We start from the raw sequence: 18271 nt of genomic DNA, 5'->3' as shown, positions 1-18271 counted from the left end.
AGAAAAAGACCTACAAAAACAAACCCAAAACAATTAAGAAAATGGTAATAGGAACATACATATCGATAATTACCTTAACGTGAATGGATTAAATGCTCCAATCAAAAGACACAGGCTCGCAGAATGGATACAAAAACAAGATCCATATATGTGGTCTACAAGAGACCCACTTCAAACCTAGAGACACATACAGACTGAAAGTGAGGGGATGGAAAAAGATATTCCATGCAAATGGAAATCAAAAGAAAGCTGGAGTAGCAATACTCATATCAGATAAAATAGACTTTAAAATAAAGAATGTTACAAGAGACAAGGAAGGACACTACATAATGATCAAGGGATCATTCTGAAAAGATATAACAATTATAAATATATATGCACCCAAGATAGGGGTACCTCAATACATAAGGCAACTGCTAACAGCTAGAAAAGAGGAAATTGACACTAACACAATGATAGTGGGGGACTTTAACACCTCACTTACACCAATGGACAGATCATCCAAACAGAATATTAATAAGGAAATACAAGCTTTAAATGATACAACAGACCAGATAGGTTTAATTGATATTTATAGGACATTCCATCCAAAAACAGCAGATTACACTTCTCAAGTGCGCATGGAACATTCTCCAGGATAGATTACATCTTGGGTCACAAATCAAGCCTCAGTAAATTTAAGAAAATTAGAATCATATCAAGCATCTTTTCTGACCACAACGCTATGAGACTAGAAATCAATTACAGGGAAAAAAATGTGAAAAAATACAAACTCATGGAGGCTAAACAATATGTTACTAAATAACCAAGTGATCACTGAAGAAATCAGAGAGGAAATCAGAAAATACTTAGAGACAAATGACAACAAAAAAACGATGATCCAAAACCTATGGGATGCAGCAAAAGCAGTTCTAAGAGGGAAGTTTATAGCAATACAAGCATACCTCAAGAAACAAGACAAATCTCAAATAAACAATCTAACCTTACACCTAAAATATCTAGAGAAAGAAAAACAAACAAAACCCAAAGTTAGTAGAAGGAAAGAAATCAAGAAATCATAAGGATCAGAGCAGAAATAAATGAAATAGAAACAAAGGAAACAATAGCAAAGATCAATAAAACTAAAAGCTGGTTCTCTGAGAAGATAAAGAAAATTGATAAACCTTTAGCCAGACTCATCAAGAAAAAGAGGGAGAGGACTCAAATCAATAAAATTAGAAATGAAAAAGGAGAAGTTAAAACAGACACCACAGAAATACAAAGCATCCTAAAAGACTACAACAAGCAACTCTATGCCAATAAAATGGACAACCTGGAAGAAATGGACAAATTCTTAGAAAGTTATAACCTTCCATGACTGAACCAGGAAGAAATAGAAAATATCAACAGACCAATCATAAGTAATGAAATGGAAACTGTGATAAAAAATCTTCCAACAAACAAAAGTCCAGGACCAGATGGCTTCACAGGTGAATTCTATCAAACATTCAGAGAAGAGGTAACACCCATCCTTCTTAACCTATTACAAAATATTGCAGAGGAAGGAGCACTCCCAAACTCATTCTATGAGGCCACCATCACCCTCATACCAAAACCAGACAAAGATACTATAAAAAAAGAAAATTACAGAACAATATCACTGATGAATATAGAGGCAAAAATCCTCAACAAGATACTAGCAAACAGAATCCAACAACACATTGAAAGGATCATACACCATGATCAAGTGGGATTTATCACAGGGGTACAAGGATTCTTCAACAAATGCAAATCAATCAATGTGATACACTATATTAACAAATTGAAAAATAGAAACCATATGATCATCTCAGTAGACGCCGAAAAAGCTTCTGGCAAAATTCAACACCCATTTATGATAAAAACTCTCCAGATAGTGGGCAAAGAGGGAAACTACCTCAACATAATAAAGGCCATATATGACAAACCCACAGCAAACATCATTCTCAATGGTGAAAAACTGAAAGCATTTCCTCTAAGATCAGGAACAAGATGAGGATGTCCACTCTCACCAGTATTCAACATAGTTTTGGAAGTCCTAGCCACGGCAATCAGAGAAGAAAAAGAAATAAAAGGAATACAAATTGGAAAAGAAGAAGTAAAACTGTCACTGTTTGCAGATGACATGATACTATACATAGAGAATCCTAAAGATGCCACTAGAAAACTACTAGAGCTAATCAATGAATTTGGTAAAGTAGCAGGATACAAAATTAATGCACAGAAATCTCTTGCATTCCTATACACTAAGGATGAAAAATCTGAAAGAGAAATTAAGGAAACACTCCCATTTACCATTGTATTCTGCCACTAATCTGCATGATGCAGAATGGTGAATTGTCAAAGCAGCCTCATAATAGAGCTCTCATACCAAAATTTGCTATTACTTACATTGTGTTTGTTTCCTAGGGCTATCTTAACAAAGTATCACAAACTGGATTGCTTAAACAACAGAAATTTATTCTCTCACAGTTCTCTGAATTTAGCCTGATTCACTTTCTGTTTTATATGTAATAATGTGATGATGAATTCAAGTTTTATTGGGGGGGGGGGAGTGGGGAAATATAGAAGAAATTCCCAATTCAGGCTGGATACAGGGGTGATTTCCTTCATTTGGAAGAAATAAGAATATCATGCCACTTCTTGTATTTATGTTATTAAACATGTCCTAGTTTACAGTTGTTCTGAGATAGTGTTTTTTAACAAGTTTATAGTCAATATTCTTGTCATTTCCATGTATATATAGTCTAACTAAAACTGACAAATACACTCACTCCTATCTCATCTCCCTTCAGGGATTTGTTCATGTAAATAATACCTAAATGATACTTCCTCAAGGGTGCACTTTCCAGGATTGCTTGCCTGTTCAACATACCAGGCCCTTTTAATTTCTGTGTCCTAGCTCTAGATTCATTAGGGATGTTAACTTCACTAAAGATTAAAATATCTTCCTTGGTGAAATGCTTATTTAGGTCTTCTGCCCATTTTTAAATTGGATTGTTTGTTTTTTTGATATTGAGCTCCATGAGCTGTTTGTATACTTTGGAGATTAATACGTTGTCTGTTGTTTCATTTGCAAATATTGTCTCCCATTCTGAGGGTTGTCTTTTTATCTTGTTTATGGTTTCTTTTGCTGTTCAAAAGATGGCCAAGAGGTACATGAAAAGATGCTCAACATCACTAATTATTAGAGAAATGCAAATCAAAACTACAATGAGGTATCACATCCCGCCAGTCAGAGTGGCCATTATCAAAAAATCTAGAAACAATAAATTCTGGAAAGGGTGTGGTGAAAAGGGAACCCTCCTGCACTTTTGGTGGAAATGTAAATTGATACAGCCACTATGGAAAACAGTATGGAGGTTCCTTAAAAAACTAAAATTAGAACTACCATATGACCCAGCAATCCCACTAATGGGCATATACACTGAGAAAACCATAATTCAAAGAGTCATGTACCATAATGTTCACTGCAGCACTATTTACAATAGCCAGGACATGGAACCAACCTAAATGTCCATCGACAGATGAATGGATAAAGAAAATGTGGCACACATATGCAATGGAATATTACTCAGCCATAAAAGGAAATGAAATTGAGTTATTTGTAGTGAGGTGGATGGATGGACCTAGAGTCTGTCATACAGAGTGAAGTCAGAAAGAGAAAAACAAATACCATATGCTAATACATATATATGGAATAAAAAAATTTAAAAAAAGGTACGGATGAACCTAGTTGCAGGGCAGGAATAAAGGTGTAGACATAGAGAATGGACTTGAGGACAGGAGTGGGAGGGGGAAGCTGGGGTGAAGTGAGAGTAGCATTGACATATATACACTATCGAATGTAAAATAGCTAGTGGGAAGCAGCCGCACAGCACGGGGAGATTAGCTCGGTGCTTTGTGATGACTTAGAAGGATGGGATAGGGAGGATGGGAGGGAGGCTCAAGAGGGAGGGGATACAGGGATATATGTATGCCAATGGCTGATTCACTTTGGTGGACAACAGAAACTAACACAGTATTGTGAAGCAATTATACTTCAATAAAGATCTATTAAAAAAAGATGAAAATAAATCTTTTGATATATAGAGAGAAGATTCTAATCTCAGAAAGAGTTTTTAAAACTCATTTTTAATCCGGTGGTATTCCGTATGAAGAAATTATTATTTTGCAAAGATGACAACTTATTACTTATTCCATAGTTCACATTTCAAGTTTAAAATTCTGCAGCAGTTTAACCTGCTCTCATTGGGATTGTTCTTTTCATTATGCAGTTTTCATTATATTTTCCACTAGTGAAGAAAAGCAATGACCCAAGCAATCCACGTGTCTAAGACACATAATTTCAGAAAGCATCTACTACATCATTGATTTTTCCCTCCCAAATGATGTTCTATAAAACAGAGACGAGAGGGGCTTCCCTGGTGACGCAGTGGTTGAGAGTCTGCCTGCCGATGCAAGGGACACGGGTTTGTGCCCCGGTCCGGGAAGATCCCACATGCCGCGGAGCGGCTAGGCCCGTGAGCCATGGCCGCTGAGCCTGCGCATCCGGAGCCTGTGCTCCGCAACGGGAGAGGCCACAACAGTGAGAGACTCGCTTACCTCAAAAAAAAAAAAAAAAAAAAAAAAAAAAAAAAAAGATAGAGTAGAATATGGAGATTCAGTATAAAATAAGAACATGTTTCAGCAGTATGGAACAATCTGATCTCAGATTCCTACTGAACATAGTTTATTCATTTTAAAACAAAAAGATGCATGGCATAAGGCTAGGGCTATTCCACATGGGGACTTGGCATCTACGTCTAATATTTCCAGTAACCCTTTGGAACAGACCTGCTTTCCATGTCATCAATAAATGTGAGAGAGCTGATGTAACTGTGGGATAGAGCTTTGGGGTGACTGAAAGCAAAAACATATTTTAGCGCAACTAACTACATTGGAGTATGACAGCATTACCTGGTTTTCTTGAAGACTGTCCTATACATGAAATTGTCTTAATTTTATTTATTTATTTATTCATTTGTTTGTTTATATTGAAGTACAGTTGATGTACAATGTTGATTTTATTTTAAGAAAAATTTAATCAAAGAAACTCATTAGTCCATTGAAATTCACTAAACTTCGCTTTCTTTCCTGAATTCTACACACAAAAAATTGGAATGATCTGTCATGGAAGGAAAAGATTGGAGAATGATGTTCTATCAAAGCTGTGTAAGTGGATGATATATGAACTTTAGTCAGGAGTGGAGTTAAAATATGCAATTCTAATATAGAGAAAATTTTCATTAATGACTTAAAGCGACATTTTTTATGGATGATACACCTACTTCTTCCTCCAAATTAAGATAAAAATATGTAATTAAAATGCAAAATTGCCTCACCAGAAAAGCTGCTGAAATATTCAAAGCATTCACTTTACATATTGTAGTAATTGATTTCAATCTAAATTCTGAGAGAATTTTCTTGTCTCCAATTTTATTCTAAAATGTTAATTCCTTCAAGCAATGCACATATCTTTATAAAAAGTAAAAGTTAGTCATGGAGAGGGACATAAAAAAAGTAATGTAAAACTGAACTTCATCTTAGTCATTTCTGCCTTTTAAAGAGATGAAAGAGGTAGTGGTTGCATAATTCAGGTCAGTGGAGGAAACAAAAATACTTTTACTGCTCTATTCTTCTCGTAGAACCTGTTTGTCTGAAGGGATTATAGGTCTGACATTTTAATGTCTTTGCCAGTGTGGGATGCTAACTCTTAACTCTTGATATGAACTTTTATATTTTTAGACTTTTGTATTTACAGTTAAAATCCTCAAGGCACACACTAAAGAAATATGAAGCTATATCAATCAGGTAATTAATTCATGCAACAAATATGCTAAGTACTTAACATAAAAAACAGGTATAGCTTTATCTCTGCTATGTTTTAAAATGTATCAACTTTAAAATTTTTACAAGTGCTTATTTTTAAAAGCTATTTTTTGTCTTTTGAGAAATTCAATCCTACCTTGACCATTGATATTTTCAGCTATGATACCAAAGCAGAAAATGAAGATAGATTAAGTTTGTTTCCCCAATTCAGTTGGTTCAATTGAAAGGCCATACTAAAAGATTCTGAGAAGTGGGATTTTATTTGAGTACATTTATTTTAATCTTATTTTTTATGATTTCCTCTTAGAAGAGACTGTTTCATACACACACACACACACACACACACACACACACACACACACACACACCTGTTTTCATGTAAGTAGTGAATTTCTTATCCCAAATTCTGTCACTAGATACCATTTTCCACACCACGCTATTATTAGTTCAATCGCTTCTTCCCACCTTTGATCACATTATACCTTGCAATGTGTCTGCCAAACAGTAAAGTAAAATCAATTTGTAAACCATCAATTTATTCACTCTGTCAAATATTTAAGTATCTACTATGTGACAAGTCCATACTAAGATTGTTTCTTTCCTCAAGGAGTTTACACAAGTGCAATCCATTGTGCTAAATATCAGGAAAGTTATGTGTACAGATGTAAAATAATAAAAATAAATATATAAGAAGAGCAGTTATCCATGGTGAAGAGGTAACCAGATGAAGAAAGGGGCAGGAAGTGGGAAGCCATTCTAGGAAAAGACAGTAGCATGTACAAAGTCACAAAGGCACGAGTAGGAGGACCCCAGACATTCTCACTTGGGTACCCAAGACCTTGGGTCATTTGTAATGTGACAGTGCTTCCTCCTTGCAGGAATACGTGGACTTAACAAACTGCAACCAGAGAGGATGGGACCACATGGATTGGGCTATTCCATTCCCAATGGACAATGTACAGAATTTCCAAGTGGAAGAATTGTAAAGCATGGTATGTGATACAGTACATACGTCTTGTGCTATATCATGAAAACACTACATGCTGGTTAATTTTCATATCCCGATGAAAGAAACTAGTATAACTGAGTCTTCTTATATTGTCGATCATCTTGGTATAAAAGAGGGAGGGAAGTTACTTTGTCAAGGAGAAATACAATGACAAGTAATGAATATGTGATTTGTCTGGATGTCTTCTCCTGCCTACCCTCATAAAATAGCGTGACCTCATTTCTCAGAAATATGAAAGGTCTACCATCACTTGAGAAAACAATGTCCATAGGACTAGCTGATAATCTGATATTCCATATCTTGAGTACAGAATAAAGGAACATTAAAAAAAAACAAAAAAAAACCCAGGGGCTTCCCTGGTGGCGCAGTGGTTAAGAATCTGCCTGCCAATGCAGGGGGCACGCGTTCAAGCCCTGATCCGGGAAGATCCCACATGCCGCAGAGCAACTAAGCCCGTGCGCCACAACTACTGAGCCCACATGCCACAACTACTGAAGCCTGCGCACGTAGAGCCCGTGCTCTGTGACAAGAGAAGCCACTGCAATGTGAAGCCCCTTATCGCCGCAACTGGAGAAAGCCGCATACAGCAACGAAGACCCAACATAGCCAAAAGTAAATAAAATAAATAAATTTAAAAACAAAAACAAAAAAAACCCCATAGCAACAACAGAAGATTTCTGAATGATGCCTATCTCATGCTGTTCTGAACTTTGACTCACTGCCTTGAAACAAAAAAGAAAACAAATGACCACCTTTTAGTTAATCAGTGGCCTGCAGTTAAGGGTGTCTGCCTGATCTTTGGTCAGAAATTCCCCTAAATTACTGTCATGGAATTGCATTTGTTCAGTACTGTTGAAGACGTAGGGTGTTTAGAGGAAGAAAATGATGAATACCTACAGGACACCCAAAGAGAGAGTTCTGGTGAGCAGCTGTAACTTTATGAAAGAGGGAAGTCAAGTCTGGGGGTCAGGAAGATTAATCACACAGCTTGTAAGAGTTGGATCTGGGCCTCCAATAAACTCCTTCTGCCTCCAGAATCTACTCTCTTAGTCATTTTGCTGTACTCTCACCATATAGAAGGTAGTCAGATGGAAAGGTTTGCTGCTGCAGTTAAGAAAAAACATATATGGATGGTTTTAGGCTATGAAAGATTTGGAAATGTAGAATATTTTATCACTGAGTGACGGCCTTTTATGCACAATAGTTGAAGTTTTCTCCTATTTTTTCCTTTCTGAAACATATTTCAGTTCCCTGTTTTAAGTTTTGTTTTGTTTTGCATTAGAGGTGTTGGTAGATACACTCCTGAGTATTTTTGTTTTTGTTGCACCATAAGACTCTATTTCTGATATAGTTAGGGTCAACTATATTTGTTGTTGTTGCTTTTTGTTTGTTTTGTTTTTTGTTTGTCAAGTAAGACAAAAGACTGGCACCTCACTGGAATCAGGAAAAGACACCCTACCGACATCATGGAAGAAATAGCAACAAGTATAGCAAGGCTGCAGGAGACTGGAATATAGTTCAGGAAATAGAAGGTCACTCAGGACTGACATGGTTCTGAGGACTGGGTTTTATCTTTGCCTTTAGCAGCCACTATTCATCTGTGTATGAGTAATCTCGTCACAGTGTTGATTCAGATTCAACCAATTCTGATTTCTATTTCCACTGTTGCTGCAAGTCAACCATCTCCTCTCTACTCCAATAGTCTTTCAAAAAGACACTCATTCACGGTTTCTGCCTACTCATAGTTCTTTTTGCCTCTTGGCATCTGCAGATTGACATTGCTCTTTATGCTTCTGCCCCAATTATTGAGTCTCTTTGCACTCAGATTTAAATTACTGAATTAGATCGATTATTCCCAATCGTTCCTATATTTAAATTTATTTAAGTTGAGGGGACATGAATGTATCTCTGTTCCTTGCAATTAAAACTACCGAAAAAGGAGTCAATATTCTAGCTCAGTCTAGAAATGGACAAAAATAGGATGAAGCACAGAAAGGAATCTGTAGAAATTGAGGGACAAGAGGGAAAGAGGGACCCAGACAGGCTCACAATAAAAAGAATCACTTTTATTGGTGGCCAAGTATGTGACAGGCTCTATGCAAAGCCTTTTACATGTTATCTCATTGAGGTTTTACAGCAGACTTTCAGTAATTTTTTAAAAAGCATATTTTTTTAGTGATAAGAAAATTAAGACAGAATCGTTAAGCAACTACTTCAATATTAGACAACTTATATTTAGAAGGTCCATTTGACTCACAGGTCCTGCTTTTTCTACTGTAAAAATTTCTGAAAGAGGAGACTTCTTTCTCTCTAGCCTGAATTTCACTGTCAGCACAAAAAAAGGGATATATTTAATTTTCGCTGGGCGGAAAAGCCAGGAGAAAATTGTGAATGAAAACTGTTTATTCTAGAACAACAACAAATTGTTGTTGTTCCTTTGTACCAGAAGGAACAACAACACATGTGAAAAAGCCCATGAGAAAGACTATGCCTGGGGATGTTTTAAAGAATAAATAGATCTATTATTTGCCATGAAACAAAGCAAAACAAAGGAAAATTCCTCTTCCTTGACTCACCTTCATTCTCCTCTTTTGCATCTTTTTACTACTCTGTTAGGGTAAAACAAACAAACAAAAACAAAACAAACTCAAAAACTCAGATGTGTGGCCTATGGTCTTCATTGTCTTTATGTTTTTCCCTCTTGCTCTCTCCTCAACCCACTAAATTTGGGCTTCCGTCCACGCAACACAATTGAAATTGTTCCTGTCAAGGTCACCAACCATGCTGCTGCAAATTCACTGTTTTCTTCTATGTCCTCATTGATTGACCTATTATTTAACCACTCATGCCTTCTTTGAAATCTTGTCCTCTGGGTTTCTAAGATAGCACAGTCTCACTGGTTGCTCCTTTTTATCCTATTTTAATGAAGCTTCCTCCTCTTCCCTAACTCTAGTGCCCCAGGGCTCAGTTTGTGGACTTCTTTGGCTAAATTTTCTTCCTCAGTGATTCTAGTCAGTTTTAAGCTTTAGATAAATAACATCTTTAAGCAAATGATTTCTAAATTCATGTATCTTTCCCTGACAACTTCTCTAAGTTCCAGACTTGTATATCTAACTATATACCAGTGGTTTTAAAAAGATAAAGATTAATTTTTCTCTCATCCATATTGAAGATTAATTCTCAGTAACCCATGTTCCTTGGTACCCTGTGCTCCACCATGCTCGGTAAATACGCTAAGATGGTCACTCCTGGTCTACTTTGTACCAGAAGGAACAAGAACTGTGAAAGAGAAATTTGCCTTTAAGCATGCTTTGTGATGTTACACACACCCCTTCTATGTTCCACTGTTCAGAACTTAGTCTGTGTTCCTTTCAGTAAGGAAATACGGTCTTTATTCTAGGCAGACACTTGTCCAGCTAAAAATCAACTAGCTCTGCAAGTAAGGAGGGAGGAAAGAAGAGATATGAGAGAATAACAGTATCTGCCATAATATGTGAAACAGGTCTCAGTGTTACCCTGTAAAACTTTCTCATCCAGCCTTTTGCATCATCTGCCTAGTTGCTCAAAGCCAAGAACCATCACTCCTCACCTGGACTATCATTATTGCCCTCTACTTGGTCTCCATGATTGTATTTTCCCAATCAGTTCTAAATAAAGAAGTTGAAGTTGTCTTATGAAAATGGAAATCAGATCATGTTTTATTAGGCCCAAGTTCTTCTAATGGCTTTCACTGCCCTTATAATAAAAACCAATCTCCTTAGTTGTGGCACTCAAACTCTTAGTTGCAGCATGTGGGATCTAGTTACCTGATGAGGGATCGAACCCTGGGCCCCCTGCATTGGGAGCGCAGAGTCTTAGCCACTGGGCCACCTAAAGACACAGCATGCTGCAACTAAAGATCCTGCACACGACAATGAAGATCCTGCATGTGGCAACTAAGACCCGGCGCAGTCAAATAAATAAATACATATTAAAAAAAAGAAAAGAAAAAAGATAAAGAAGCCAATCTCCTCACACAGGTTAGCTCCTGAAGGATCTGGCTGCTCCCAGCCTCTAGATCTCATCTTTTGATTCTCTCAACTGTGCACAGTGGGCCCTAGTCACTCCATGTTTTTGTCAGTTTAATGAATTCACAAAGTGCATTCTCATCTTAGAGCTTTTACATGTGGTCTTCCCTCTGCCTGGAATGTTCACCTTACTTCTTTTTCTCATTCCTATCTCACCTTAAATATCATTTCCTCAGCGAAATCTTTCCTATGCAATCCATCCCAAGCTGTCCACCATTCAGTCTCTTTCTTGTATTTGTATTTGACTTTCTTCAAAGCATGTTTCACTGGCTAATATGTTTACTTGCTTATTATCTGACTCCACAATCCCCTCCTTCCTGAATACATGCTCCCTGAGTACAGGGATCTTGTTTTCCCCACAGCTGTAGTCCCTGTGCTTCTATCACAGTAGGCAGGTCCATGGTAAGTGCTTTTGTTGCTGTGGAAGGAACTGAAATATTATTTGTGCGGCTACATTGTGGCAGGTAGGAAATGGCTAGGGATGAGGCTCAGAGGGGTTAGAGTCTTCAGAAAATTATGAGCCATATAAGACTCTGTGCTTTGTCCTAAAAGCAATTGGCAGTCACTAAAATGTTTAAATCAGGGGAGTAACATTTTTCCAACTCGAATTTTAGAATTTTAGAAAGATCAGTCATTTCAGTAAAAATATTAACAGCAGTGGGTGATAATAGTAATAGCAGTAATTAAAATAATAATAATGACTATAATAGTAGCAGTAGTTATAAACAGACACTTGTAGTAAACACTAGTAATAATACAAGTAACTATTTTGTAATGTAACCTTACTGTGCACCAAGCTCTGGCACATGTACTTTGTATATATTATCTCTGGTATTTAATAGCCATAATAGTAATTCGTATCTTTTATATGTAGTGCTTTCCCTTGGCTAGGCATTTTTGTATGAAGTTTTCTTGTATTCAATTGTTTAATCTTCATAACCTCTGAAGTACTCTACAGTTCCCATTTTACAGACAAGAAATCCAGAAATTGGTCTCGCAAAGACTGACTCACCTGGGGCGATAGGAGTATGTAGGTGTGTCATAGTGAGAAGAGAGCTGAAATCCAAGTACAGGATCCTACTGTGGGGCTGGCAGAAGTCAGGGAGAACATCCACGTTAATACTTTTATCCAAGTACATATGCTTAAGAATCCAAGCCTCAGTGGATTTAAATAGTTTTCTTCACATCATGAAGCAAGAGTAGAACTGGAATTTTGACTCAGTTCTCTTTATCTCAAAGGTTTATGCTTTTTTGGGGGGCTATATGTATATATTATGAATGGAACTGTGTTCTGCAAAATTTTATTTATTAAAGCCCTAACCCCCAGTACCTCAGAATGTGACTGTATTTAGAGATAGGACTTTAAAAAGGTAATTATTTTAAAATGAGGCTGTTAGGCTGGGTCTTAATCCAACCTAACTGGTATCCTTCTAAGAAGGGGAAATTAGGATTTACAGAGAGGCACCAGGGGCCTGTGTGTACAGAGAGAAGTCCCTGAGGACCCAGCAAGAAAATGGAGATCTGTAAGCCAAGCAGACAGGCTTCAGGAGAAATCAAACCTGCTGACACTTTGATCTTGGACTTCCAGCCTCCAGACCCATGAGAAAATACATTTTTGTTGTTTAAACCAACCAGTCTATGGTTTAAATAGATTTAAATAGTGCTGCATTTTGTAATGGCTACTCTAGCAAATTCATGCTATCCTCCTTACTCCTCAAGTTACAATATTAGTTAAAATGTTTTCAAATTTATTTACTTAATATTTTATGTAGGGCAAAAATTAATGCTTCTTTTTATTTTAATAAAAACTTTCTCTTAGAATTTACGTACTTTTTAAGGTATGTATAAAGGATCCTACTAATCATGCTTCCCCCAGCCTGTATTTCTATAGATTTATTGTCAAATTACATTTCTATTACATGTAGAATGTTCAAAGGTGCACTCTTGGCATCTACGGTATTATGCCTATAGCAACTGCAGAAAAACAAAAATCACGAAAATAAGAGAAAATTCAGAGTACTTTTCTAAATAAAAGAAAATAAAATTTTATCTCAAGTACAACTTAAATTTCTCCAAAACGATACAGATTAATACAGAAACAATGTAAAGATTAATGTACTTTGCAAAAGAAAAGTACTCACAGGTGTCATTTATTTTGCTCTCCTGCCTTTTCTATTTCTGCTTTGGCTTGAAGTTTTGCTTTGACTGTGAGCCTAAAAATCCTCACCTTACTGAGTGAGGCTTAATTGCCTCTTAGAGTTAAGATTAATTACCTATTTAATATCTAAGAAGATGAATCCCTGATGCTAAGTTTTATGATTTCTTCCTCCACCATAATATCATACCCTCCTCTGGGGGTGCGGATAATTAAGCCCTTAATAAACTGCCTTATTATAACCTATTTCAACTAATGCCTTATTTTTCCCTCCTTTTAAATCAAACTTTATTCTCAGTGGGATTTTCTTTCTAGGTGTGTGTGTATCGGCATAGGAATGGTCATTATCTTTCTCTTTTGGGTAAAACAGCTCTAGTTTGCTATGGTCTAAGCGAGCTGCCTTTTGTTCTGTATTGATGCTAACCAGCTAAAATGGAATTTCCTCTGAGTATAAAGGTATGTGGTCCACCCTAGGTCTGTGATCAAATTCCACATACCACCCACCTAACATGCATCTCTCTGTGTCTTCCCATTTTGGCATCTCATAAATTTATTCAGCCACCAACAAAGAGCCAACATACACTGAGGTCTTCTAATATATCAGGCAACATGCTAAGGCTTAAGTATCCAAAGGTGTTTGAGACAGCTTCTGACCTTAAGCAGTTTATCATAGTTAACAAAACAGATTAACAAATGATGACTGTGTACAGAACCCTTAACTAACTTTGATGGAATATAACTTTTCAATTACAAATGTACATAAGCCACACTGCTCTGTCTCCTGTGATCCCCAAATCAGGAAACAACTAGGCATTTGGTATCCATTTCCTGAGATAAAGGTCATTATTGCAGAAAAGTAGGAACAGGTAATTAAATTGTAAAAGTCTGGACTTCAGGAGAGGAAGGCAAGAACTCAGGGCAGAAGACAGAAATTTGGAAGAATGCATGATGAAGAAAGACCATTTCTCAGCTAGGACAGAGAGAAGGTAAGTGAAAATGGATGGCTCTGACACTGAGGAGAGCTGGGTTAAGATCTGGATGCAAATAAAAGAACTGCAAAGACTGTAGCAGAAAAAATCAGCTTCCAGAGGTTACCCAGCCTCCCCAGGAGCATCTGCAGGAGACAGCACCAGTTGGACAGGGGATAGAGACCTATCACTTAGCCTCAATTTTAGTTAATATAACTTGTCATTCCTGACATTGGATGCTTTCTCAAGTTCAAATGAGAAGAATATTTAATTTAGGGTAAAATAACTTGGTTAGAAACTTACTGAATGACTATGAAGATATACACTAGGTCTTCAATACTTGGAATTTGTGTTCATAGTTTTATACATAGAATTTATGATGGGTACCAATTTGGAAATTTTTTCAAGCCCAATTTTTAAAAATTGAAGTATAGTTGATGTACAGTATTATATTAGTTTCAGGTGTACAACAATTTGATATTTTATGGATTATGTTGCATATAAAGTAATCATGAAACACTGGCTATATTTCCTTGCTGAACATTATATCTTTGTATCTTTGTTGTTTTAAACCTAGTAGTTTAGGTCTTAGCAATATTTTTTTGGATCTGTCTCCTCAGGCAAGGGAAACAAGGCAAAAATAAACAAAAGGGACCTTTTCAAACTTAAAAGCTTTTTTAAACTGAAGAATAGTTGATTTACAATATTGTGTTAGTTTCAGGTGTACTGCATAGTGATTCAGTATTTTTTGCACATTCTACTGCATTATAGTTTATTACAAGGTATTGGGTATAATTCCCTGTGCTATACAGTAAATCCTTGTTGTTTATCTATAGTAGTTTATATCTGCTAATCCCATACCCACAATTTGTCCCTCCCCACGCCCTCTCCCCTTTGGCAACCACAGGTTTGTTTCCTATGTCTGTGAGTCTGTTTCTGTTTTGTATATGCATTCCTTTATATTATTTTTAAAATTCCACATATAAGTGATATCATATAGTATCTGTCTTTCTCTGTCTGACTTATTTCACTAAGCATAATATTCTCTAGGTCCATCCATGTTGCTGTAAATGGCAATATTTCATTCTTTTTTATGACTAATATTCCAGCACATATATACATATATTATATAGTAAATATAATAATAATACTCCATTATATATATATATACATATATGTATAAAAGCAAAAACTTTTAATTTGGTCCCGTATGTTTATTTTTGCTTTTATTTCTTTTGCCTGGGAGACTGATCTAAGAAAATATTGCTATGATTTATGTCAAAGAGTGTTACGCCTATGTTCTCTTTTTCTCTTCTAGGAGTTTTATGGTTTCATGCTTTTGCATAGCAAAGGAATCCATCAACAAGACAAAAAGTCCACCAACTGAATGGGAGAAGATATTTGCAAATGATATGTCTGATAAGGGGTTAACATCCAAAATATATAGAGAACTTATACGACTCAGTATAAAAAAAAAGATTAAAACTGGGCAGAGGACCTGAATAGGCATTTTTCCAAAGAAAGCATACAGATAGCCAACAGGCATGTGAAAAGGTGCTCAACATCACTAGTCATCAGGGAAATGCAAATCAAAAACACGGTGAGATATCATTTCACACCTGTCAGAATGTCCAAGCCCAATTTTCAATCACATTTTAGGGTTGGGTTTGGAAACAAGAGCGATGATTATGAAGGAGATTGCGGGACAAGATTTGTGCCAAAATTGCTTTTGGTTGTCAGTGGTTGGGGCAGGCCACAGTGCCAGACGTGGGCTGGGGATCAGCAGAGAGGTCAGCTGTATTTCAGGGAGTAGGATGGCATTGAAGGCATTAGACTGAGAGGGGAGTGGGGAGAGAGGGAGAGAGGGAGAGAGGGAGAGAGAGAGAGAGAGAGAGAGAGAGGGAGAGAGGGAGAGAGGGAGAGAGAGAGAGAGAGAGAGAGAGACTTAGATCAATATTTTACTTTGTACTATGGCAATCTAGCTTCTGCATATCAACTCAGTTTTTTTTTTTTTTTTTTTTTTTTTTTTTTACGGTACGCGGGCCTGTCACTGCCGTGGCCTCTCCTGTTGCGGAGCACAGGCTCCGGACGTGCAGTCTCAGAGGCCATGGCTCACGGGCCCAGCCGCCCCACAGCATGTGGGATCTTCCCGGACCAGGGCACGAACCCGCGTCCCCTGCATCGGCAGGCGGACTCCCAACCACTGCGCCACCAGGGAAGCCCAACTCAGTTTTATTAATAATAACAGTGATCACATTCTAAGTGCTTTGCATATTATATAAGTTCTTCATAACAACCCTATATGGTTGGTAATATTGTAATATTCATTTTATAGACGAAGACATTTAGTTACAGAGAGATTAAGTGACATTGCCAAGGTGGAGTGAGAGTTGGAGCAGACTGACACTGGAATCTGTGCTCTTAACCATTATTCATTTAATTATTTTTTCAGTTATATTTTATAGCACTTCATAAGGCAAAAGTAATGCTATTTATCAGTTGAGGGATTTCTGAATATATTTTCTATGTTTCAAAAGTCCAGTGTATGTTACTGTGTTTCTGAACTAGAAGTCTGTTTCAGTTTCAGTTCCTCCAGGAGCCAACCCTGAAACAAGGATTCCACTGCATTCCTGGTAGGGCGGGGGACCATGAGAGAGTGAAAGGATGACAGCCAATAAACCTATGTGATGCACCTTAATCAAAGCATAAGAGCTCTAGTGAAGGGGTAAAATATATGTCTCAAAGTTACTTCTCTGAGGGGAAAGGGCGCTAGAGTATTTAGACACCAACTCCTGTCAGGTCACTGGTTGAGAGCTGTTCTTGGGGTGGGAGTTTAGTTCTCTAGTTCTTCAAGTCTGCTTGACGTCAAGTAACAGGAGGGTGCTGGAGTGCATAGAAGTGGTGGGGTCCAGGGGATATGGATGGGGCATCTACAGCATTTGCTACAATGTCATTATTGGTGGAATAAAACACCTTAGCCATTTAGAAATAACAGGAATTAGTTATTTGCTGCTTTTGGAACTAGACTGCTCAGTTGTCAAGAATGATAATTATAATAATATCAGCTGACATCCATTGAGCTCTTACAGCATGCCAAGTTCATTTCTAAGAACACTAAAGGCATTAACACATTTAAACCTCATTACAATACTATGAAATACTATGAAATAGGTACTATTATTACCTCTATTTTACAAAGAATGGCCTAAATTTACAGAGCTAATAAATGGTGGAGCAGAGTTGGGAATCCAGTAGCAGGGTTTCAAAGCCTTGCTCTCAACCATCCAGCTCTCCCCCCATTTGTTCTCTCCTTTCATACCATTCACGGGATTTACTTACTCTACTTGCACTTGGGATGCAAGGAAGATGCAAAAATTGTGATAAAATATATTCCTCTCTCTTTCCAGCAGCTTCCCAGGGGGCTTGAAACTGTAGTAACCAAGCAATTGTTTGATCAGGACATTGCTTTTCTGAAATAGCGTCTGTTATAGAATAATGCAGACTCCTGGACTTATAAGAAAATATGCTATTATTCAGCCTTTTATTCTACTGATTGGTTTGAACATCAAAAATCGAAAGTTTTTGTCAGAAATAAAAAAGATAGAATGAGTAAAATGTGACTATTTCCATCTTGAGCTATGGAATTGTGAAGTACCTAAGGAAAGGCTGAAAATCCCATGATGTGACATATCCTCGAGGTAATAAACTCTGGCCTGCTAAAATTACTGATGCCTATTTAGTTTGACACACAGTGACTCTGATGTCTTTTTATTTTTAAAAAAATAATCAAGTTTTATTTTCCTTTTCTCTGAACCTACCCTCTTCATATGAACAACCTAGTAGAGAGTTCTTCATATTTCTCATTTCCACCAAAAGCATATATATGATATATAATTAATTTATATGCATATGTTTATATATGGGAGTTCTTATTTTCCATGTTCTTGATATACAATAATGTATTCAACTATTCTTTTATCAATAGATATTAAAATTATATTAATTCTTTTTTTGTTTTTCATTGTATTTATATTTGTTTTCTATTTACATTTGTTTTTTTCTATTAACTGTTGAACCTCTGCTTTAAACAATCACCAGCAACATTTGAGTAAATATTGTGCAAGGCGAAAACCTTTTATTGTCACTCCATATCATACAGGTGGGCCCCTTTATGTTTGCTACT

The sequence above is a fragment of the Leucopleurus acutus genome (assembly GCF_964270905.1).
Source record: "Leucopleurus acutus genome assembly, chromosome: 11".
NCBI lineage: Eukaryota > Metazoa > Chordata > Mammalia > Artiodactyla > Delphinidae > Leucopleurus > Leucopleurus acutus.
This window is presented reverse-complemented; position numbering follows the sequence as displayed.